Source organism: Lissotriton vulgaris, chromosome 7, assembly GCF_964263255.1.
Source record: "Lissotriton vulgaris chromosome 7, aLisVul1.2, whole genome shotgun sequence".
Classification (NCBI taxonomy): Eukaryota; Metazoa; Chordata; class Amphibia; order Caudata; family Salamandridae; genus Lissotriton; species Lissotriton vulgaris.
This window is the reverse complement of record NC_141695.1, coordinates 472,208,913-472,233,743: the sequence shown is the minus strand read 5'-3', so window position 1 is coordinate 472,233,743 and position 24,831 is coordinate 472,208,913. Positions and strand designations below refer to the sequence as shown.

The 24,831-nt window shown below is 41.2% G+C and overlaps 1 protein-coding gene across 2 annotated transcripts in view; it reads left to right on the top strand.

The window, feature by feature from the left end:
• The first annotated feature begins 5,123 nt into the window (after positions 1 to 5,123).
• The window catches only part of LOC147701895 (uncharacterized), a 278,593-nt gene continuing 258,885 nt past the window's right edge, over positions 5,124 to 24,831 (top strand). The window contains exon 1 of one of the 2 annotated variants that reach the window (XM_086930524.1): positions 5,124 to 5,387. The gene's annotated coding sequence lies outside the window, so the exon portion shown is untranslated. The remainder of the gene's footprint in view (positions 5,388 to 24,831) is intronic. The other variant, XM_086930525.1, reaches the window with a different exon arrangement.

The following is a 24,831-nucleotide window of genomic DNA, read 5'->3' as shown; positions in this document are numbered from 1 at the left end:
CTATCAATCTATCAATCTATCTATCTATCTATCTATCTATCTATCTATCTATCTATCTATCTATCTATCTATCTATCTATCTATCTATCTATCTATCTATCTATCTAGCTATCTATCTATCTATCTAGCTATCTATCTATCTAGCTATCTATCTATCTATCGCCCTCGCTCTATATATCTGTCACCCTCACTCTATCTATCTATCTATCTATCTATCTATCTATCTATCTATCTATCTATCTATCTATCTATCTATCTATCTATCTATTTGTCTATCAATTGCCCTCACTTTATCTATCTATCGCCCTCACTCTATCTGTCTCCCTCACTCTATCCATCTATTGCCCTCACTCTATCTATCTATCGCCCTCACTCTATCTATCGCCCTCAATATATCTATCTATCGCCCTCACTCTATCTATCTATCTATCTATCTATCTATCTATCTATCTATCTATCTATCTATCTATCTATCTATCTATCTATCTATCTATCTATCTATCTATCTATCTATCTATCGCCCTCACTCTATCTATCTATCTATCTATCTATCTATCTATCTATCTATCTATCTATCTATCTATCTATCTATCTATCTATCTATCTATCTATCTATCTATCTATCTGAATGAATGAATGAATGAATGAATGAATGAATGAATGAATGAATGAACTAGGATTTATAAGGCGCAAAACTTAGCCCGAGGGCATCAAGGCGCATCAAGATGGTGCAGCTAAATGAGATGTAAAAACATGTGTCGACTACAGGTAAGCTTCTGTGTATAGCCAGTTCTTCAAGGCTTTGCGGAAGAATGCGAGAGATGCATGGCCCTTGAGCTCAGCGGGAAGCGTGTTCCACAGTCTTGGGGCAAGGGAGAAAAAGGCCCTCCCTCCCCATCTGGCCTTAGCAGATCGAGGAACAGACAAAAGGTTCTTGTTGGCAAAGCGCAATGCCCAGTTAGGAGCATAGAAAGACACAAGGGACCTGATGTCTTCTGCTCCATACCCATATAGGGCACAGTGGGTAAGGCATAGAACCTCAAAGTTTATCCTAGCCTGCATGGGCAGCCAATGCAGGTATTTTCTAATTGAGGAGCCTGATGAACGTCTGGGGGCATCCGCAACAAACCTGGCTGCCGCATTCTGCACTATTTGTAGGCGTTGAACTAGTCTTTTATTTATTCCTAAATATGGTGCGTTGCAGTAGTCCAAACGTGAAGAGATAAGGGCCACCATGACCTGTTTCCGGGATTCCGGGGAAAGGTAATGCGCAATTTTTCTCAGAGATCTTAGGACACCACAACAGGTAGAGACCGTCCTGTTGACTTGTTTGTCAAAGGAGAGAGTGGTGTCAAGAATAACCCTCAGGTTACGGGCAGCATGAGAGGGCGTGGGGCAGGTTCCTAGAGCAGGAGGCCACCAGTCCACCGACCAAACCTCTTGTTTACCTCTGAAGATGAGAACCTCGGTCTTTTCCCCATTTAATTTCAGGAAGTTCTTAATCATCCAGCGCGCCACTGCTTCCATGCAGTTCCTGAAATTTAAGGCCGTGATGTTCACTGATTGAGATAAGGATACCATAATCTGGGTGTCGTCAGCATACGACAGAACTTCCAGTCCAAACGATCTTACAAGCCTGGCGAGTGGGGGCACATAGATATTAAAAAGTGTGGGGCCCAAGGATGAGCCCTGAGGAACCCCACACTGCACAGGCTTAACGGGGGAGAGGAAGTCACCCAGCTTGACCCTTTGCTTACGCTGGTTGAGAAAGGATGTCAGGAGGCTCAGCGCTGGCCTGTCCACTCTCATCTCACTAAGGCGAGTAGCCAGAATGGTGGGGGACAGGGTGTCAAATGCAGCTGTAAGGTCGAGCAGGACCAGAAGGGTAGTCTGGCCACTGTCGACCTTAGCGCGGATGTTATTGACCACCACTGTGAGGGCGGACTCAGTACTATGCGCCTTCCTGAAGCCATGTTGAGAGGGATCAAGCAAGCTGGAGTTGTCCAGGAAGGTGCTCAGGTGGTGGTTGAGGTGGGCCTCGAGCATCTTGGCAGGAGCAGGCAGCAGGGAAATGGGGGGAAAGTTTTTTAAGATTGCAGGATCTAGAGTAGCCTTCTTCAAAAGGGGCTTAACAATCGCCATCTTCCATGATGCTGGGTAGACACCTTTGGAGTTTCCAGGTTCATCACCTCCAGAAGCGGAGGTAGCAGTACGTCCCTACACTCCTGTAAAGTCTTTAGAGGACACAGATCCAAGGGGGATCCGGATTTAAGCTCATTCAAGAGTTGGTTAAGATGTTCCAGGGTGAGAGGGGGGAAATCTATCTATCTATCTATCACCCTCACTTTATCTATCTCTCTATCTATCATCCTCACTCTATCTATTTATCGCCCCACTCTATCTATCTATCGCCATCACTCTATCTATCTATCTATCTATCTATCTATCTATCTATCTATCTATCTATCTATCTATCTATCTATCTATCTATCTATCTAAATGTAAATGTAAATGTATAGGCATTTATATAGCGCACTACTTACCCGGAGGGTCCCAAGGCGCTTCGACCGCTGCGAAACCCTTCCTGGCTTCCCTGAGAGATGGTCCCTTAATCAGGATCTCCAGGGTGAGACCAGGCATCCCTGGCGGTCTGGTGGGGCCGTTAGTGAAGATGAGGCAAGCTAATGCCCAGAGTTGCCGAGTGTAATCGCTGGTCAGAGTGGGCACCGAGGCGAGAGAATTATCGAGTCCGCTGACCCTGGTCCAGAAACCTGCCGCACCGGGAATCGAACCCTGGTCCCGGGCCGTCCTCTGCTCTCGGGTCTGCCGCCTCTAACCGGTGAGCCACACTATCTATCTATCTATCGCCCTCGCTCTATATCTCTATCACCCTCTATCTATCTATCTATCTATCTATCTATCTATCTATCTATCTATCTATCTATCTATCTATCTATCTATCTATCTATCTTTCACAATCAATCTATCTATCTCTCTATCTATCTATCTCCCTCACTGTATCTATCTATCTATCGCCCTCACTCTTTCTATCTATCGCCCTGACTCTTTCTATCGCCCTCACTCTATCTATCTATCGCCCTCTATCTATCTATCTATCTATCTATCTATCTATCTATCTATCTATCTATCTATCTATCTATCTATCTATCTATCTCCCTCACTCTATCTATCTATCTATCTATCTATCTATCTATCTATCTATCTATCTATCTATCTATCTATCTATCTATCTATCTGTCGCCCTCACTCTATCTATCGCCCTCACTCTATCTATCTATCCCCCTCACTCTATCTATCTATCTATCTATCGTCCTCACTCACTCACTCACTCTATCTATCTATCTATCTGTCGCCCTCACTCACTCTATCTATCTATCTATCTATCTATCTATCTATCTATCTATCTATCTATCTATCTATCTATCTATCTATCTATCTATCTATCTATCTATCGCCCTCGCTCTATATCTCTGTCACCCTCACTCTATCTATCTATCTATCTATCTATCTATCTATCTATCTATCTATCTATCTATCTATCTATCTATTTGTCTATCAATCGCCCTCACTTTATCTATCTATCGCCCTCACTCTATCTGTCTCCCTCACTTTATCTATCTATTGCCCTCACTCTATCTATCTATCGCCCTCACTCTATCTATCTATCGCCCTCAATATATCTATCTATCGCCCTCTATCCATCTATCTATCTATCTATCTATCTATCTATCTATCTATCTATCTATCTATCTATCTATCTATCTATCTATCTATCGCCCTCACTCTATCTATCTATCGCCCTCACTCTATCTGTCTCCCTCACTCTATCTATCTATTGCCCTCACTCTATCTATCTATCGCACTCAATATATCTATCTATCGCCCTCACTCTATCTATCTATCTATCTATCTATCTATCTATCTATCTATCTCACTCTATCTATCTATCTATCTATCTATCTATCTATCTATCTATCTATCGCTCTCACTCTATCTATCTATCGTACTTACTCTATCGCTATCACTATCTATCTATCTATCTATCTATCTATCTATCTATCTAATCTATCTGTTGCCCTCACTCTATCTATCTGTCTATCTATCTGTTGCCCTCACTCTATCTATCTATCGCCCTCCCTTTATCTATCTAGCGCCCTCCCTCTAACTATCTTTCACCCTCTATCTATCTATCACATCACCACAGCATCACTCAGCACTACCACAGCATCACTCAGGGGCACCACAACATCACTATGCACTACCACAGCATCACTGAACGCCACAGCATCACTCGTCGTCACCACAACATCACCCAGCGCCACCACAGCATCAACCTGTGCAACCATTCAACAACAACTGGTTCAAATATGTTCTCTCAATGTTTCAAGCTTTATTACAAATGTCAAAAAAAGATGTTAAAATTTCACTTCTATTCTTGGATTTTCGTCACAATGAAATACACTGAACATAATCTTCACAAAAGTTATTTACAAAAGTTAAAGCTATTGCCATTATACATTACAATAACTTTTATTTAAGTATTAATTATTTAAAAAATTAAAAGCCATTGTTATTTGTAATATCAATACATCTAAGTCACGTAAATTTGCGAAAGTTAAAACTATTGGCATTGTAAATGACAGAGCTATTAATTTCGCTATTTTCAAAACCAACACATAAATAAAAAATGTCATTTACAATACCAATAGCTCAAACTCTCCTAATGCGAGACCTATTTCATTGCAAATGCATGTTTTTGAATAATCCTGATTGTATTTGTAACTTGTGAGTGTGTAAATCCCCTTCAGTAACTTACTTGGTTCTATTGTAAAGCTGTCCGACCCCTTTGGGTAACGTACGCGCTGTATAAAGCTGCAATAAATAAAGATAAAATTGTATCGGGGGGCTGTAACTCAAAGCTACGTCCTGCTAATGAACAATTGCTAAGCTTCTGTTCAGCCAATCCTAAAATAAGTGCAGCATTGAAAGCCCGACAGCCAATAAGCAAGGAGAACAGCATTAGCAAATCCCTCGTCGTGAGTGTTCTCAACCAATCCATGGTCATCATACTTTTTCAGGATTAACCAACTCTCTCTCTTCCTAAGAGATTGGTTGCCAGCTCCTGTGCTGGTGCCCTGAGCTCTGGCCTGCACACTGTAATTAAGGAAAAGAAGACATCCATTAAAGGAGTAATAACGGCAAAAAGGTTTCAGTCGCGCATAACTGGATTGTACAGCGGAATTCTGGATACGTGGCTAAACCCTCGTTCCAGCTCGGCCGCAGCGTATTGCTGTCCCTCTGCTGCCGACTCCCTCCAGCTCACAGGAATCACCAGTGATTCATGTCTTGGTTCCTCCTAGGAGCAGGTATCAGTGGCTGGTCTTTTGTTCCTCACGCACATCACCGCCCGGGCTTTCCAAGTATGAAGTGATTTATTGACAGTGACACCCAGTTGTGCAGCTGGGAGGGGTCCGGCGCCTCCATTTAAACCAGGACACACTGCCTGGAGCCAAGCAGCGCCATTCTACGGTCCTCCTTGGTCTCTGTGCTTATACTGGCACATTAATTACATAATTTGACACCACTCTGTATTTGAAATTGTTCCTTCACTAGCTCAGTAGAAGTATTGCATTGTTCCTATTAGCACTGTCATAGGTTCGAATGAGTTTATTGTGCACTTGCCTGTCTTAAAAGCAATTGCTGAAGACTCATAATTCATACAAATAGTAACGTGCATGCTTACCTTTTAATAAGATTTTTGGGTTCTGAACTTTAAGCTTTTTGCATAAATATTTAATTAAAAAATACACTTTTAGGGAAACAAATAATTTAACACAACCGTTGAGTGATGTGCACCATTGTCTCCGAACTGTACGGAATGTAACCCTGGTGCAGAGAGCATTATTATGACGAATTCACGGCTTGGGAGCGGTAAGCACTACACGCACGCTCAACTTGCCACGAAGCGTTGACAAGCGTTAGTGGGGACACGCACTAGTGCATAAATCGCTCGATCCTATTTTAGCACCAGCGCTCCGATTTTTACTGACTCAGTGTGGCCACTGTGTTTTACACACTGTTTATGCTGCCCAACACGATATTTTTACTACACGTGTATTTATTTATATAATTGTTTGTAATTTTAAAGGCTGGTTGGGCGCTTTAGATACGTACAGTTACTACCGCGTGCAAGCAGTTTAGTAAAGAACAGTTATGCTTACTGTAGGATGCCCAAATATTTAACTTAATCTCCTTTATTGAACCTTCCCATTGTTGCATGCATCAAACACATATCTAATTATGATTTAGTTAAATAAAAGTAATAGTTCTTACCAATTGCCGTGTAGGTTTGTAAGCTGTGTCTAGTTCGTTTTTAAAAGCTCATTCAAATTGACAGTATGATTTTCTGTGCTACATTTTATTTTGAAACCACCAACAATCTGGATTAGGTTCTTTTGAAGATGTTAGTTTTGGCCCATACATTCTCAAAAAGAGCGTTATATTCCAACTGAGTAAAAATATCTTTCTGTTTTTTCTAGGTCTCGCTTATAGACCGTTCAGGTGTTTGTTAGTGGACACACCTATTGTATTAATTGTAGTCTGTGAGTGGGTTTGTGTACGTCTCTCAATCGTGATTCAGTGGCTTTCTTGTCTGTTTCAGTCCCTTGCTCCTGATGTAATGGCTTTCTTCCCTATTCCTGTGCTTGTCTCGCTCAAGGAAATTAACAAAGTGAAACGCCAGTGCTGCCACTTAATTTGATCATTTCAAGAAGGGAAAGAATCAAACAACCCCATCTCAACCACTTTTTCAGTCTGAATTACTCAACTTTATTTGTACCAATTTCAAGCCATTTTTTCAAATGGAACAATTTACAAAAACTTAATTCTCATCACAAAAGACAAACACTTACAGACCCCCCACAACAACATAACCGCCCTTAGAAACCCATCTAATGTTCCTCTTTACAAAAACTCACATCTACAGTCTCCCTGCCATTCATAAACTCTATGCACGATTTATACTCATATTCAACTAGTTACCACATTCATACTAGCATACTTTCCTCATTCACGCTGAACCCACCCCAGGATGCCTAAACAAAGTCTTTTCTTGAACAGGCAATCAATTTTTCAACCATCAAAATATCAAATTCAAAACAAGGCCATCAATATTTAACGAAGCAATCACAAATAACAGAAAAATCCAATGTGAATATTGGCCTAGAATGAAATGGTGTACGCATTTCGAATCCCTTCCTTTGGGGGATTCTCCTCAGGACCAAGAAGTTCTTCTAAAAAAAATTGAACCGCATAAGATACCACTCTCATGTATTATTTGTTTAATGGAACCAAGCTTTAGATTATGGGCCACTATCCAGGATCCCTGGAGAGTCTCAAATTGTTGAACAGTTAACTGTTTTTGATTTGTGATCTTGATGGAGGAAAAAGAAGTATGCTCCACTGTTTGAATTAAAACGGATTCCTAATTTTATCGAGGGTGCTTCTCCGCAACTCGATCTGGGGAACGTTTGCTCGTTATTTGAATGAATGCGACGTTCAGCGCGTCTGCTGTACAGAAAACTATTTTGTTTGATTTAATAAACTAAACATAGGAAGAACAAATTTAGCCACATAAAGGATACACATGACCGCTGACTTGACTCTTAGTTCATTAACTGCATTGTCATCAGGACGGGGGCAGGAATGTTTTGAACGTGAACTTGTTTCTCTAATCATGTTTAAAAACTATCACTTTTAATAAATATATAACTAAAGCATACAGTAGTAGCACACTGTCATTTGCAATCAGCAGATTTTACATTTAAATGGCCACAGAATTTGTCACGGACATGTGGTTTCAAAACTATATAGTGTACAAGGTTTGGAAATAAAGTGTCTGCAAATATTTGTCATTTGCTCATCACCAAGTAAAGTATTCTGATTTACTTTGCTCCTATTTAAATCTATGTTTGCATCACACTTCTGAATTACAAAAAAAAGTGCTTTTATAATTCCGGTTATATTTTGAAATTCTTGTACTATTTACATACAAGCTGTTTAGATGTTGTTGGAGAAAAAAACCTGAACGTTTTCATCCTTATTTTCCTTCTGTTGTTTCGCAATTGCGAGTGGGTGAGTGGATTTTTCGAGGCCTGGAAAGGTGCACATGCAGGTCATAGTGACCATCAACACAATTAAGCTAATGAAGCTCTGGGGCTGTTCCCCTAATTGTTTAAGAACATTCAATTATCACTTAACTGCTGGTGTCACCATTCCTCCTTAGTTGAAGTAGTTTCTAAAGGTGGTTTTAGCAACATTTCTTTTGTATTGCCGTTCTGCCACACTGTCACTTTTTTAATACACACCGGAAACTCAGACCCCTCAGCCCAACATTGTTTACAATGTGTAGGTCTGAAAGAGGTGATGAGGGTTTTTACTGGGCGCACAGCTGTTTGATTAAGTTTTGTTATTTGTAAGGAACTCCAGAGAATCGCCTTCTGACTGGAGGCGTGGTAAATACGTGGGGGTAGCACTCTCAACTCTGAAAAATGTCCTCCGGGTTCCACAAGTGTCCTTATAAAAGGTTTCTTTCACAGTTTGTAGAAAATAAATAGAACGCTTCAAACGTAGGTGAAGTTCTAGTTTTTAATCATATGTTTATACTTCTCGTTGTATTCACAAGAATATATTCCATGATATCATCATGATTCCATAAATGCACTCAAACCATCCCAATGCATTTCGGCATTTAAATCATGCCTTCTTCTGGGGATATGTTCTGTTAACAAAGAAAAAAGAGTAATTGTACTCTAAGTATTGATAAGGTGAAAAAGGGTGTTTAAAAAATGCTAAACGGTAAAATGAGGCGATTGTGGGGATTAATCTCAAAGCAATGGAAAGTGACACGAGGTGATTTGTAGAAACAACGCTAACGAATGCCTGTATGGTTAACCGAAATGAGAAAGGTGCTGTGTTCTAATGAAATAGTCTTTTAACAAACAAGATAAACGTGCGTGTTAGTAACTCGCTGGGGAAAGGGTGCGGTGCGTGGCGATAAACCGCGGTTAAAAAATTAAAATAAAAAGACTTATGGAGAAACGCGTGCATAACGCTTTGTTTGCAAGTACGAGTGAACTGTTAAAAGGAGTGCGGCGAAGGAAAAAGTTAATTTAAAGTAATGCGCGGCTTACCGTGAACGTGCAGGGAAAGTTCTTGGTCGCGGGTGAATCTTGTTCTGACCGGGTTAGGGCGTGACTGGAACCCGGAAGTATATGAGGTGAAAAGGTTACAAGGAGGCGTTACGGGACATTAGTTAAAGGTGCAGTGTGTGGATAACTTGAGGAAAATAAACAAATACGAGACCATAGAGGTAACTGGAAAATAAAGAGGGTCAGTGAATGAAGATGCCTGAAAGAGTGGTTATGGTGGTGTATCCAAAATGATATTAGAACAGATACATGTATCGTAGTAACAATAAACATATCTAGGGTAAAATGTTAGCGTGAGTGAGCAAATGTCAAACATGTATGAATGGATCTCCATCTCATCTGTAATATGAACAGAAGTAATAATCAATGTTGGAAAATATAATATGCAAATGCTAAATAAAGATAATCAAAATATATATAGATAAACACAATATATATATGTGATAAAATCATAATCTCCTCAATACTAGTACAATAAAACTGGTGGTATTTAGGCTGACCACTATACGTGTTTAGGGAGCTGCAAGCTGAGAATCCAGCATATCAAAGGTAACATAGATATTCCACTCGGTCGTTGAGACCCGGTGGTTTCATGCTGCACAATGTAAAAATCCAGTAATTCTCCCTTCTGAGAAGTTCAATATGGTTGTCTCTGCCTTCTTGTTTGTTGATTGTTTCCAAAGCACAGTATCGTAGTTGGCTGATGCCGTGTGCTGCTTCCAGAAAATGCTGTGCAACAGTGAATTTGATTTGTTTGGTTCTAATGTTAGACTTATGTTCATTAAGTCGTACTTTCAATTTCCTCTCAGTCTGTCCAACATAAATTTTGCCGCACGGGCACTTCAACATATAGATTGCATTGGTGGTATCGCATGTCGCTGTTGCTCTAACCTTGATTTTGTTGCCCTTCATGGGGTGATTGATGGTATTCCCTTGAATAACACTGTTGCAGTGATTACAATTTCTACATGGGGTTGTTCCTTTAAACTTTAAATTCTTTTTGGTCCCTAAAATACACAAGAACCTTCAAACACCTCCTTGCAGGCCAATAGTGTCTACATGTGGCAGCATTCACGATCCTGTGGGAAAATGTCTAGATAAATATCTACAGCCCATTGTTATCTCTCTGCCAACATTCATTAGAGACACTACAGACTTTCTCAACAAACTTAACCAAGTGCAAATAGAAGACCACAGCCAGCTACTACTGTGCACAGTGGATGTATCATCTCTATATACATCTATACCCCACTCCATGGGCATAGAGGCCATTGAATATTGCTTGTTGAGAACGGAACTGGACAATGACTTAAAACTTTTTCTAATGGAACTTCTACAATTCACACTGTTCTTCAGTTACTTCACATGGAAAGACAATTGGTAGCAACAAATGACTGGAACGTCTATGGGCAATTCGGCAGCACCAGCCTATGCAAACATTTTCATGCATAGATTTGAAGAAGACCACATCCTCAACAAAACTGAATGGACCGATCACTTGAAAATGTCTCAACTCAACACCATTGATCAGCGCATCCAATTCACTCACGAAATTCAAACTGAATCCATAACTTTTCTTGACGTCAAAGTCACCAATACCACCACAGGATTCAAAACCAATTTATTCCGAAAAAAAACCGACCGGAATAACACACTACACTACTCTAGCTTTCACCCACAGCCTTTGAAAAACCACGTACCATACAGTCAACTGATCAGGGCCAAAAGGATTACTTCTGATACTGAGCACGTTGAGAAAGAGGTTCAAACCACCTTACAGAGATTCAAAACTCGAGGGTACCCAGACCATGTCCTCGACCAGGCCAAGCAACGATGTGAAACCAAATCCAGAAATGAATTGCTGTCTAACGCAACAATACCCAACAGAGATTCAATTACCGTTGTCTCTAAATACTCTACAGCTAGCAACAGATTCAAGCAGATCATCAAAAAACATTGGGAGATCCTCAGGATAGAACCCGACTGCAATAAAATCTTCGACAACCATCCCATCTTCGCTTACACCAGAGCCAAAAACATAGGAGAACTCCTAAAAACGCCCAATCATACCACCACTGAGTTTAAAGGAACAATCCCATGTAGAAATTGTAATCACTGCAACAGTGTTATTCAAGGGAATACCATCAATCACCCCATGAAGGGCAACAAAATCAAGGTTAGAGCAACAGCGACATGCGATACCACCAATGCAATCTATATGTTGAAGTGCCCGTGCGGCAAAATTTATGTTGGACAGACTGAGAGGAAATTGAAAGTACGACTTAATGAACATAAGTCTAACATTAGAACCAAACAAATCAAATTCACTGTTGCACAGCATTTTCTGGAAGCAGGACACGGCATCAGCCAACTACGATACTGTGCTTTGGAAACAATCAACAAACAAGAAGGCAGAGACAACCATATTGAACTTCTCAGAAGAGAGAATTACTGGATTTTTACATTGTGCAGCATGAAATCACAGGGTCTCAACGACCGAGTGGAATATCTATGTTACCTTTGATATGCTGGATTCTCAGCTTGCAGCTCCCTAAATACGTATAGTGGTCAGCCTAAATACCACCAGTTTTATTGTACTAGTATTGAGGAGAATATTATTTTATCACATATATATTGTCTTTATCTATATATATTTTGATTATCTTTATTTAGCATTTGCATATTATATTTTCCAACATTGATTATTACTTCTGTTCATATTACAGATGAGATGGAGATCCATTCATACATGTTTGACATTTGCTCACTCACGCTAACATTTTACCCTAGATATGTTTATTGTTACTACGATACATGTATCTGTTCTAATATCATTTTGGATACACCACCATAACCACTCTTTCAGGCATCTTCATTCACTGACCCTCTTTATTTTCCAGTTACCACTGTGGTCTCGTATTTGTTTATTTTCCTCACGTTATCCACACACTGCACCTTTAACTAATGTACCGTAACGCCTCCTTGTAACTTTTTCACCTCATATACTTCCGGGTTCCAGTCACGCCCTAACCCGGTCAGAACAAGATTCACCCGCGACCAAGAACTTTCCCTGCACGTTCACGGTAAGCCCCGCATTACTTTAAATTAACTTTTTCCTTCGCCCGCACTCCTTTTAACAGTTCACTCGTACTTGCACCAAAGCGTTATGCACGCGATTCTCCATAAGTCTTTTTATTTTAATTTTTTAACCGCGGTTTATCGCCGCTCACCGCACCCTTTCCCCAGCGAGTTACTAACACGCACGTTTATCTTGTTTGTTAAAAGACTATTTCATTAGAACACAGCACCTTTCTCATTTCGGTTAACCATACAGGCATTCGTTAGCGTTGTTTCTACAAATCACCTCGTGTCACTTTCCATTGCTTTGAGATTAATCCCCACAATCGCCTCACTTTACCGTTCAGCATTTTTTAAACACCCTTTTTCACCTTATCAATACTTAGAGTACAATTACTCTTTTTTCTTTGTTAACAGAACATATCCCCAGAAGAAGGCATGATTCAAATGCCGAAATGCATTGGGATGGTTTGAGTGCATTTATGGAATCATGATGATATTATGGAATATATTCTTGTGAATACAACGAGAAGTATAAACATATGATTAAAAACTAGAACTTCACCTACGTTTGAAGGGTTCTATTTATTTTCTACAAACTGTGAAAGAAACCTTTTATAAGGACACTTGTGGAACCCGGAGGACATTTCTCAGAGTTGAGAGTGCTACCCCCACGTATTTACCACGCCTCCAGTCTGAAGGCGATTCTCTGGAGTTCCTTACAAATAACAAAACTTAACCAAACAGCTGTGCGCCCAGTAAAAACCCTCATAATTTACTTGTCTGCACCCACTGGACAGCACGCACACAAAATGGATGAAATATTCAACCTCACGGAAACAAGAGCAGAAACCTTCGCGTATTCTAATGAGGAAGCCAATAGAATCTATGCACTCATCAACGAAGAAACTACCGAGCTAACCACGAATCGTACTAAGGAGCAAAACATTAGACAACTGTTATACCTATCAAAGAAAATAATTAACCAGCGCCTGCATGCGAGCACCATGGTCAAGTACCACAAGTCACAGAGAATTCCGAGGGGCTTAAGGATACCATTAAAACCGTCTTTATGCAAAAACGTCCAGAAGTTTAAAGACAGATGGTACGCCATCCTGAAAAAGTGTAGCCTTGATCCTATACTACTGATAATTGAGGAACTATCAACCATCCTGGAAGAATTATCGACTGAGATTTCCCAAGTTAAGACAAAATTGGAAAACAGCTACACCACAGAGGAACTCAATAAAATCATGGAAGACATTAACGCACAACTAGCCAAACACACTGCTGAGGTCAGCGAGCGCAAAATACGAAAACTAAGGAGGGACACCATAGATTATAAAATGGGAGAGGTATACACTTGGGCAGACATTTACGCCAAACGGCGACAGAATAAACCTTACACCGCCAACACTGAAACCTCATCCTCAGAAGACGATACAACCAATTTACAAGGCAGAAGACCCAGGTTTCCCACACAGAAACCAGCATCCAATGTTCAAGACATCCCAACAAATTCTGAAATTCCCTCAACATCTGCCGAGCCTTTTTTAGAGTCAGGCCAGGATCAACGCAAAGACCCAGGAGGGCAAAAAGAAAAAAACAAAGAACCTCCACAAACGAGAACGGTAACGAGCAAGAGGGACAAACCGAAAGCGAAGTAATGGACAACTTGGCCATTAACATTTCTGATTTTCATTTCAGTAAAATCCAAATAAAAATTTTACAAAAAGGTACCTCGTTTATCCCCACGGCTCAAACCAATAGACTCGAGTTGGAAATTTAATTCTATAAACTCATGAGGAAACTCCGCTTAAAGCACTTTTTTTTTCAAAACGTCATACAAACACCTACTGACCCCCAGCCAGATCAACTCAGGGGCTTACGTCCCAAAAGCAACTTCCTAGCACCAGTCTCACATAAGACTCTTGACACGTACGAGACTCTAGTCAGAAATGATTTATCCAAACTCAACAGCAATCGTCAACTCAAAAATAAGAACTTCACCATCAAGGAGATCAACACTCTCAAATCCATCTCCAATAACAACAAGATAACCTGCGTTAAGGCAGATAAGAGCGGAGCCATCGTAATCCTCAACACATCCTACTACGATGAACAAGCATCCCTTCACCTCTCGGACACCAACACATACTTGGAGTTACAAAATAATTCCACCATTCAATACAAGGAAAGACTTGATAAAATATTGAACACAGCTCTTGAAAACGATGTAATCTCTGACAAAACCATCAAGTACCTCACCACCAAACATCCTAAAAGTCCCAAATTCTTTTTGGTCCCTAAAATACACAAGAACCTTCAAACACCTCCTTGCAGGCCAATAGTGTCTACATGTGGCAGCATTCACGATCCTGTGGGAAAATTTCTAGATAAATATCTACAGCCCATTGTTATCTCTCTGCCAACATTCATTAGAGACACTACAGACTTTCTCAACAAACTTAACCAAGTGCAAATAGAAGACCACAGCCAGCTACTACTGTGCACAGTGGATGTATCATCTCTATATACATCTATACCCCACTCCATGGGCATAGAGGCCATTGAATATTGCTTGTTGAGAACGGAACTGGACAATGACTTAAAACTTTTTCTAATGGAACTTCTACAATTCACACTGTTCTTCAGTTACTTCACATGGAAAGACAATTGGTACCAACAAATGACTGGAACGTCTATGGGCAATTCGGCAGCACCAGCCTATGCAAACATTTTCATGCATAGATTTGAAGAAGACCACATCCTCAACAAAACTGAATGGACCGATCACTTGAAAATGTTTATAAGATTTATAGACGAAATCTTTTTAATATGGCAGGGCCCACTAAACATTCTGCAACAACAATTGTCTCAACTCAACACCATTGATCAGCGCATCCAATTCACTCACAAAATTCAAACTGAATCCATAACTTTTCTTGACGTCAAAGTCACCAATACCACCACAGGATTCAAAACCAATTTATTCCGAAATAAAACCGACAGGAATAACACACTACACTACTCTAGCTTTCACCCACAGCCTTTGAAAAACCACTTACCATACAGTCAACTGATCAGGGCCAAAAGGATTACTTCTGATACTGATCACTTTGAGAAAGAGGTTCAAACCACCTTACAGAGATTCAAAACTCGATGGTACCCATACCATGTCCTCGACCAGGCAAAGCAACGATGTGAAACCAAATCCAGAAATGAATTACTGTCTAACGCAACAATACCCAACAGAGATTCAATTACAGTTGTCTCTAAATACTCTACAGCTAGCAACAGATTCAAGCAGATCATCAGAAAACATTGGGAGATCCTCAGGATAGAACCCGACTTCAATAAAATCTTCGACAACCATCCCATCTTCGCTTACACCTGAGCCAAAAACATAGGAGAACTCCTAAAAACGCCCAATCATACCACCACCGAGTTTAAAGGAACAACCCCATGTAGAAATTGTAATCACTGCAACAGTGTTATTCAAGGGAATACCATCAATCACCCCATGAAGGGCAACAAAATCAAGGTTAGAGCAACAGCGACATGCGATACCACCAATGCAATCTATATGTTGAAGTGCCCGTGCAGCAAAATTTATGTTGGACAGACTGAGAGGAAATTGAAAGTACGACTTAATGAACATAAGTCTAACATTAGAACCAAACAAATCAAATTCACTGTTGCACAGCATTTTCTGTAAGCAGGACACGGCATCAGCCAACTACGATACTGTGCTTTGGAAACAATCAACAAACAAGAAGGCAGAGACAACCATATTGAACTTCTCAGAAGAGAGAATTACTGGATTTTTACATTGTGCAGCATGAAACCACAGGGTCTCAACGACCGAGTGGAATATCTATGTTACCTTTGATATGCTGGATTCTCAGCTTGCAGCTCCCTAAATACGTATAGTGGTCAGCCTAAATACCACCAGTTTTATTGTACTAGTATTGAGGAGAGTATTATTTTATCACATATATATTGTGTTTATCTATATATATTTTGATTATCTTTATTTAGCATTTGCATATTATATTTTCCAACATTGATTATTACTTCTGTTCATATTACAGATGAGATGGAGATCTATTCATACATGTTTGACATTTGCTCACTCACGACCGAGTGGAATATCTATGTTACCTTTGATATGCTGGATTCTCAGCTTGCAGCTCCCTAAATACGTATAGTGGTCAGCCTAAATACCACCAGTTTTATTGTACTAGTATTGAGGAGATTATTATTTTATCACATATATATTGTGTTTATCTATATATATTTTGATTATCTTTATTTAGCATTTGCATATTATATTTTCCAACATTGATTATTACTTCTGTTCATATTACAGATGAGATGGAGATCCATTCATACATGTTTGACATTTGCTCACTCACGCTAACATTTTACCCTAGATATGTTTATTGTTACTACGATACATGTATCTCTTCTAATATCATTTTGGATACACCACCATAACCACTCTTTCAGGCATCTTCATTCACTGACCCTCTTTATTTTCCAGTTACCACTGTGGTCTCGTATTTGTTTATTTTCCTCACGTTATCCACACACTGCACCTTTAACTAATGTACCGTAACGCCTCCTTGTAACCTTTTCACCTCATATACTTCCGGGTTCCAGTCACGCCCTAACCCGGTCAGAACAAGATTCACCCGCGACCAAGAACTTTCCCTGCACGTTCACGGTAAGCCGCGCATTACTTTAAATTAACTTTTTCCATCGCCCGCACTCCTTTTAACAGTTCACTCGTACTTGCACGCGTTTCTCCATAAGTCTTTTTATTTTAATTTTTTAACCGCGGTTTATCGCCGCACACCGCACCCTTTCCCCAGCGAGTTACTAACACGCACGTTTATCTTGTTTGTTAAAAGACTATTTCATTAGAACACAGCACCTTTCTCATTTCGGTTAACCATACAGGCATTCGTTAGCGTTGTTTCTACAAATCACCTCGTGTCACTTTCCATTGCTTTGAGATTAATCCCCACAATCGCCTCACTTTACCGTTCAGCATTTTTTAACACCCTTTTTCACCTTATCAATACTTAGAGTACAATTACTCTTTTTTCTTTGTTAACAGAACATATCCCCAGAAGAAGGCATGATTTAAATGCCGAAATGCATTGGGATGGTTTGAGTGCATTTATGGAATCATGATGATATCATGGAATATATTCTTGTGAATACAACGAGAAGTAAAAACATATGATTAAAACTAGAACTTCACCTACGTTTGAAGCGTACTATTTATTTTCTACAAACTGTGAAAGAAACCTTTTATAAGGACACTTGTGGAACCCGGAGGACATTTCTCAGAGTTGAGAGTGCTACCCCCACGTAGGTCTGAAAGAGGACCATTCTATCGGACAGCTTAAGAAGTCTAGGTGTACCCCTTCTTGAGGTTATATCATGCTGAATTCAGGTTGCAGTAGTGGAGGAGTGATAGGGCTGGAGAGGGAGGAAGAGGCTGATTAATAGCAAAATAAGGTTAACAAGGTTCAAGGACCAGGTGATAAGTAGGAGAACCACGAGGATGTAGAAGAGGGCTGGAAAGCCAGTGGGGAGAGGACCAGGGCCAGGAGTAAGGGGCCTGGATGAGGACGAAAACAGGAGCATCAAGACCACCAGCAAGACCAGGACCAACAAAGAACAAGGTGAAGGGAGGCTGAGGACCAGCGGGAAAAGAGGGGACCAGGATAGCCACCACCAGGACCAGGTCAGGAGGGTGTTGGGGTGGGGGCAGTACAAGGAAGAGCATTAGAATGAGGGTCACCAGGAGAACTATGGCTATCACTAGCAGGAGGAGCATGTGCACCTGGAAGAGTACGAACTAGAACCCTGGAGGACCATGCCCACTGATCCTTTAAGGATCCCTTCAATTTTTCAGCCCGCTTACAAAACTAAGCAGCTTGAAAATGCCCACAATAAATAGAAAACAAGAAGGCTGTAGATGGAGAGGAGGGCAAAACATATCTGCGTGTAATTTGGAATAAGGGTAGGGGTAATGATCCTAGGGATCTAAATCTCCTAGGTAGGAGTATATGTGATGGGCCAAAATATATAGGTGAGCCACACACCTGAAAATTATTTTCAGGTCTCGCCTATGCTGTGCGCATGCGTTGCATAGGAAAAAGACCTTTAGCCATCGATTCAGTTTCGATCCCAAAAAAGTGCACGGTTGCATTACTTTCAATGGCAACGCATGCACGTTTGGCGATTCCCCTACGGGAGCGACCTTTGAGACCATATGTTTGTAATTAACTTGCAAACACATATTGCCCCTGTCATGTACAAACCATGAACATCTATTAAAGGTCATGAAAGCAAAGCTGATACCATCTTTGGCTTATGGCTCAATGATTTTTCGTGGTAAAGATGTGAAAATTCGTGATGACCTACAAATAAAAGTCTTCAAATCAGTCTTCGGGATCCCTAAGTATAAAGAACATGCTAATGTCAGATTAGAATTGGTCTGAGAAGATAATCTTTGGTTTGGCAATCTGCCTTTTTAAAAATGTTTATTCTCTGTTTTGCTCAGAACAAGGTACACTTACAAACCAGTGCTGGCAGGAGATAACGAGGTATGAGCATGCTAGGAGTTGGAGATCCTTTTTAAGTGAGAGTTTACATCATTTTAAGTGCCCACCTTTGAAGAAGAAGTTAGGAGCAAAGTAGTTTTTAAACAAACAATAAATCGTTCAGTCACTTTACCATTGAGTCTTCTATATAAGGATGAGCTCAGAAAAAAGAATCACTCCTGGTCAGTTATCAACTCATTCATTAAATAAGAACCTCAATCATACCTGATGACCCACTCAAAACCATTTTTAAGGAATACATTTATGTTATTGCAGTTTGGGAGATATCCGACAAAGGACGGAATACCTAAATGGAAAAAAAACTGGTTGACTAAAATTTGTAGGTTATGTGGCTTCCATGACGAAACATTAATACATATTGTAACTACATGCCCCCAACTGTTAGAAGAGCGGAAGACTCTGTTGAGATCCATTTTGAATGAACTAGGGGTGAGAACATGTTGACTCGCCATTATTATCTGTCTCACTGGGACTACACCCGCCTGATCTCTCAATTTGTAAACTTTATTAATATTGCCAAAAAACTATTACCCAAAACTGATAATGGTTGTTAATACAGTAACATGTTGTCAAAGATTTTAATATAAAAACGATAATGTGCCTACAAAAGTTCGGTATACTACTTCAAATTGAAGTTACACAATGTTGTAAATTGTTAAAGTGATTAGTTAAACCAATTTAAGAGTTAAGAAGAAAATGTATTAACATTTTATTAATAGTTTTAGGAAATTGTTCTCTAGCCATTTGCACAAATGCACTTTATTCATTGCTGCTCTCTATTATTGTTGCTAAACTTTCCAGTATAAAGCTGTATATGTATTCTATGGGCAAACAGAATGTGTTTAACTTATTGCGTTTTATTCCTGATTGTAATGATTTTTATTAATTAACAAATAAAGTAATTTACACTGAGGGGCTCATGGACAGGGTGTCACGTAAAAAAGGTACGTGATATAAAGCAGCAAGACTGCCTTAAATATAAGCCCAACTGGGTGATATTACATACCCCCTATGTGCTTGACTTGGCAATATAGAAGTTAATCAGGCCCATTCTTGTGTTTCCATCTTCAAGACAATGGCTTGGCTTGAAAGCCCAGACTTGGAGATGAGAGAATCCGTATCCGGCAGTCCACTGCCAGAGATATGTATATAGCCAGACTACCCTTGGCTCTGCCTCAGGCCAACAGGACGGCTGGAACAAAAAATACGTTGAATCCTTCTATAATAAGTCGCAGTTCACCAACCATGTCTTCTGGAGACAAATTACAGAAAGTTGCCTGATGAACTGCTGCCATATGGGATCCTGAATCTTATCTGCCAAGTCTGCGATATTCCATGACAGAACATTATTGTCAAAATTGCGGGGAGCCGCCTCACACTGAGCTGGTGGAGGGAGAGCCTTCTGTTGGGTCTTTATCTCAGCTACAGGGTCTGGAGAAATATGCAGTCAATCACACTTTTCCAATCTTGACAGTGTAGAGGATCTATTAAACAATGCTGGGGGGTGGGGTCAAAGTTTAACTCAGTAAACTGATTTAGGCTACGTGCTACTTATGGATACCATTTATCTTTTGCCACAAAAGGCGTTTGTATCCACCTATTCTGAGGAATATCCGTGACGGGAGTCCCTGCGATGTACCTTTGTGTAACAGCTCTATAGAAAAAACCTAAGGGTAGTGCCTGTATTGCGGACCCATGATTCAAAGGGCCAACACAAGAGACCCAGGACAGAATACTTTCTGCCAGGGGTGGCCTGTCGAAGTTCACAATAACACAATCACCCCCTCCAGGTTTCCTCGAGCTGCCTATCCAGCCAACGCGACGCACCATGATGATGTTTCGTTCCGCCCTTAAACCCACTGTAGTCTTATTTGAAAGCCAATGGAGTACCTTGTTTTTAAGCTGGCTAAAATCCTTATTTGTACCCTGGGGGAGCGGTGGCACATTCCCCAGGATCACTACATAGGGCGTAGATTCCGGTGGGAGATGGATGAATGGTAGGCAGTGTGGTTCTTCCACTAGCTGCCCCTGTGGGCCTGCTGTCCTGCTGGATGCCTGGCTTTCCCTAGGGCCATCTACCTCCCCCCAGGCTGCATGTGACGTTAAACCCTGGGAGCGAAGTTGTTCTCTGTTGATGATCTTTGGAAATGGACCTGGATCAGTTCCATTACTGGGTCCCGGATTATCATTAAGCACTCTTGGATTCATGAGTTTGTCAGACCGTTTGCTCCCTACTAGACATTTCTCGATCACGGTTAGTCTCTCAAGAATAGGACCCAAATTAATGTCAAGTAAACTGGTCATTATAGCTTTGAAGACTTCCGTTACTGATGAGTCTATATTCATAGCTATCGGCTCAGCTGCCGTGGGCTTAGTAGCTGCTCTAAGAGCTGGGGTGGGTTTGAGTTTCTTGACTTTCCCCCGTGCATTGGAGTTTCCTTTCTGTGCCCCCACCAGGCTAAAGGACCCGCATAGCAGGGAGTTGGAGGGTCTCACTACAAGTTTCAGCATGTATATCTGTGTGTTTATGTATAAGGTTGCCATCCTTCCCTGACATAAAATGGGAAACCCTACTCTCCCCTGTTTTCTATTACAATAACGGGAGAAAAAGGCCTGTGCCGGGCTGGCGGGGGGGGGGGGGGAGGCTTTTTGCTCAGAAAGTGATCCAGCGTGCGCGTGAGAGCCATGATGCAACCCTAAACTGGTAGATAAACTCAGACTCTCAGTGATGGCCTCAACCAAAGGTAGTGTAGGACCAACAGTAGGGTCAACTAAAGCTGGATACAGACTGTTAGAGGGCGACCTAGAGAGTCGTCAGTACACTAAATCATTCTCCTTATCGATTACAGCTGCCGCCCTCAGCAGAAAGGAATCCATGGTTGTAAAAGTGGCATTTGAACTAACATTTGCCTTTACCCTTGCTGAGCCTCCTGCTGAACACCGTCTCTATCTTTCGCCTCCCCATAAACTAAATTGGGAACATTACGATAGCACAACTGAATAAATACAAATTAAAAGACAGTTATGTCCTAAAGTATAACCCTGCATGTGGGGATACTGGTGATAGTTGTCCAGTGAAGACTGCAAAACCCAGGTGACTCCTGCGCTGCGGTAGGCGGGAGCGACCTTTATGTGCCGGGTGGCAATTGTAACGCGGCTCCTGACGCAGTGCCCCCTAGTCCTTGCAGCCTCACTGATGAGAGCCCAGCCAATAACAAAGTGTGTGTTTATATCTCGCCAGACTCTCAGTGCGCACTAGGGACCTGCAGCGACCCACGCGAGCAACAACAGTATGTATAACCCCCAGGGGTTGATCGGGTTGCAGCCACTGTTGTTTCCCAGTTAGTTACTCAGTTGCTCCCAACTGCAGTGTGTATGAGCGGCACCTCAAGTCTCTGTGCCGCTTGGAAAGGCTTCCAAAATTATATGTTGCTCAATGTCAGGTGTAGTTCCAGATCGCAGCTCAACTCCACAGCTCAGCCTGGAAGGACAAGCCCCAAGAAGTGGTCATACTGCTTTAGGTAAGAATAATTGCTCAGGAAGCGCTGTGGCGCTGTGGCACAAGATCAATTGAATATGGCGGTGGTGGGGTAGTTAACGTAAGCACTGAGGCTCGGGCACCATATGCAGCAATGATAAAGTTAGCAGGCCGCTTAAACTGTTCTTATGGTGGTTGCCTCCCCTCTGCCTCACTTCTGCTCTGTAGTTACGAGTGTAGCTCTAAGTGAGTCTGTGAACAGTCACAAAATGGCCTTTCCAGGCCTCGTCCAGTTCCGATGAAACACGCTCTCATCACTCGCCTGGTCGGAGTAAACGGGACAAGAGGGTCACTCGAGCAGGCACTGGGAGGTGAATGCGGCCCCACGCTCTGACCAGCTACACTCACCGGGGCGTCTGGGGTTGGGCACCAGACTGCGAACCGGAGTTCTCACTCCAGCCATAGGCGGCACCCCTCGGGCTGGAACAGGGGTTGGTGTGCAGCGTTCGCTACAGGCTACAGGACCGCAGCTTCCCCGTACCTCTCCTCCACTTCAAGCGGTTCACCGGGGCTCCAGGTAAACCGCACTGTGCTCCAGACGTTTTTCGCCACAGACAGGGCTCCTAATCGATCTCCGCGAGCTACCACACAGGAGTATCAGCCGCACGTTAACACCTAGAAAATCACAGCCTTAAATGAGGTACCAGGTACTCCAGTCTGGAAACATGTATCAAGAACCTCATGGTAATGATAGACAACATTTTTTTCCTAAAACCCAGGACCGGTTTCGCCCTTGTTGGGGCTCATCAGCCAGGTATAACTTGGTTCCAGTGATGCAGTGTGCATGGGACCCAGGTGTGGATATTCCCATCTCACTTAGGGCGGCAAACCAAAGTATACGAAAAGGTGATAGATAGAATGCTTGAATTGAGCTCAGCTACTAGTAATTACTTGGAGCCGCATCCCAGTCCATCATTCTCATACATTCCAACAGACCCGATTCAGGTAGGAGACTTCCGATGTTTTAAGCCCAAAATGGCTTTATTTTTGGTGTCTTCCACCTAAAATCCCCTCCTCCTCAATCTAAGTCAAGGGGGAAAGTCAATTTAACCGATTTATTTTTCAAAATCTCCCTCTTACCAGGTAAAAAATGTTGCCATGCATGCATTATTTTGCACACCATGCCAGGCTTGAGAAATGTACTCTTCCCCCCTTGCAATGGCGAGTGAGTCAGATGTTATCAGGGCAAGCTATTTTTAGGGACTACTGGCCTAGTCTGGCGAGAGACTCCAGCTGACTAAGACATGTGTTCTAATAACTAAGAATGTAAAACAACAATAAAGGCTTTAAATCTTGTTATAGTTGCTGTGCGTCAAAGGCAGAGATCAGATGTCAACTTATGTCTTCTTACAGATTGTTCCTTATTTTATCCTAGAGATCGTAGCTACAAAAACATCCAATTTAGCAGTCGGAGAAAGAAAAGTTCAGCAAACTGTCTGACATACATGCTATGTGCAATGAAAAGCTATAGGATGTCAATTATGTTTTTAAAAAACATTTAAATACCTTGTAAATGAACTTAACAAATATTTCTAAATTTATTTCAGTAATTGAGAAAGCACTTTTTAAAATTCTGATGTGTGATGAAAAAAATATTTTAATGGGATCAAAACAAATCGGAACACTTTACTTGATGTGCAAATGATCAATATTTGCTGAAATCCAATTTCCCTTGTACGTTATATAGTTTTATCTGTAAAACTGAACGTCAGTGGGAAAGTTTATGGCCATTTCAATAGAAATATGCAGTCTGGAAATGACAGTGGACTACTACAGAATGCTTTAGCAATATATCTATTAAAAGTGAGAGTTTTTAAACATAAAGTTAGCAACATCCCTTCCGCCACTATGATGACAATGTTATTGTTGATCCAAGAGGCAAGTGAGTACCTTTTATTTGGGCTAGATATGTATTGTTTATACATGGTGCAAAAGTTTAGATTGTTAAATCAAACATAAGAGTTTTTGTACAGCAGACATGCTTAACTCACATATTTGAAGGTGCTCTTGTTTTAATAATGAAGAAAAAGGTGACTCCAAATAACATATTTGCCTAGGATTGCACAGTTTGGACCAGTTTATGGGTCAAGCGTATTACAGTTAAGTCAAGTGGATTATTCAAGTCACTAGACCTGCAGGTCTACTAACACTTTAATGATATTTCGACAGGAATTGGGTTGATTGAGTTCCGGTTCAGGGAGGACATGACCTGGCAGTTTGGGCGGACTCTTCGCACTGGAGCAGTGTTAAGACTGATTTGCATATGGCTGAATCCAAACGAGGGTGGCATGGTGTGAAAAATAACTATGGACTGAAATGCGACTTTTGTGTATACTTCAAC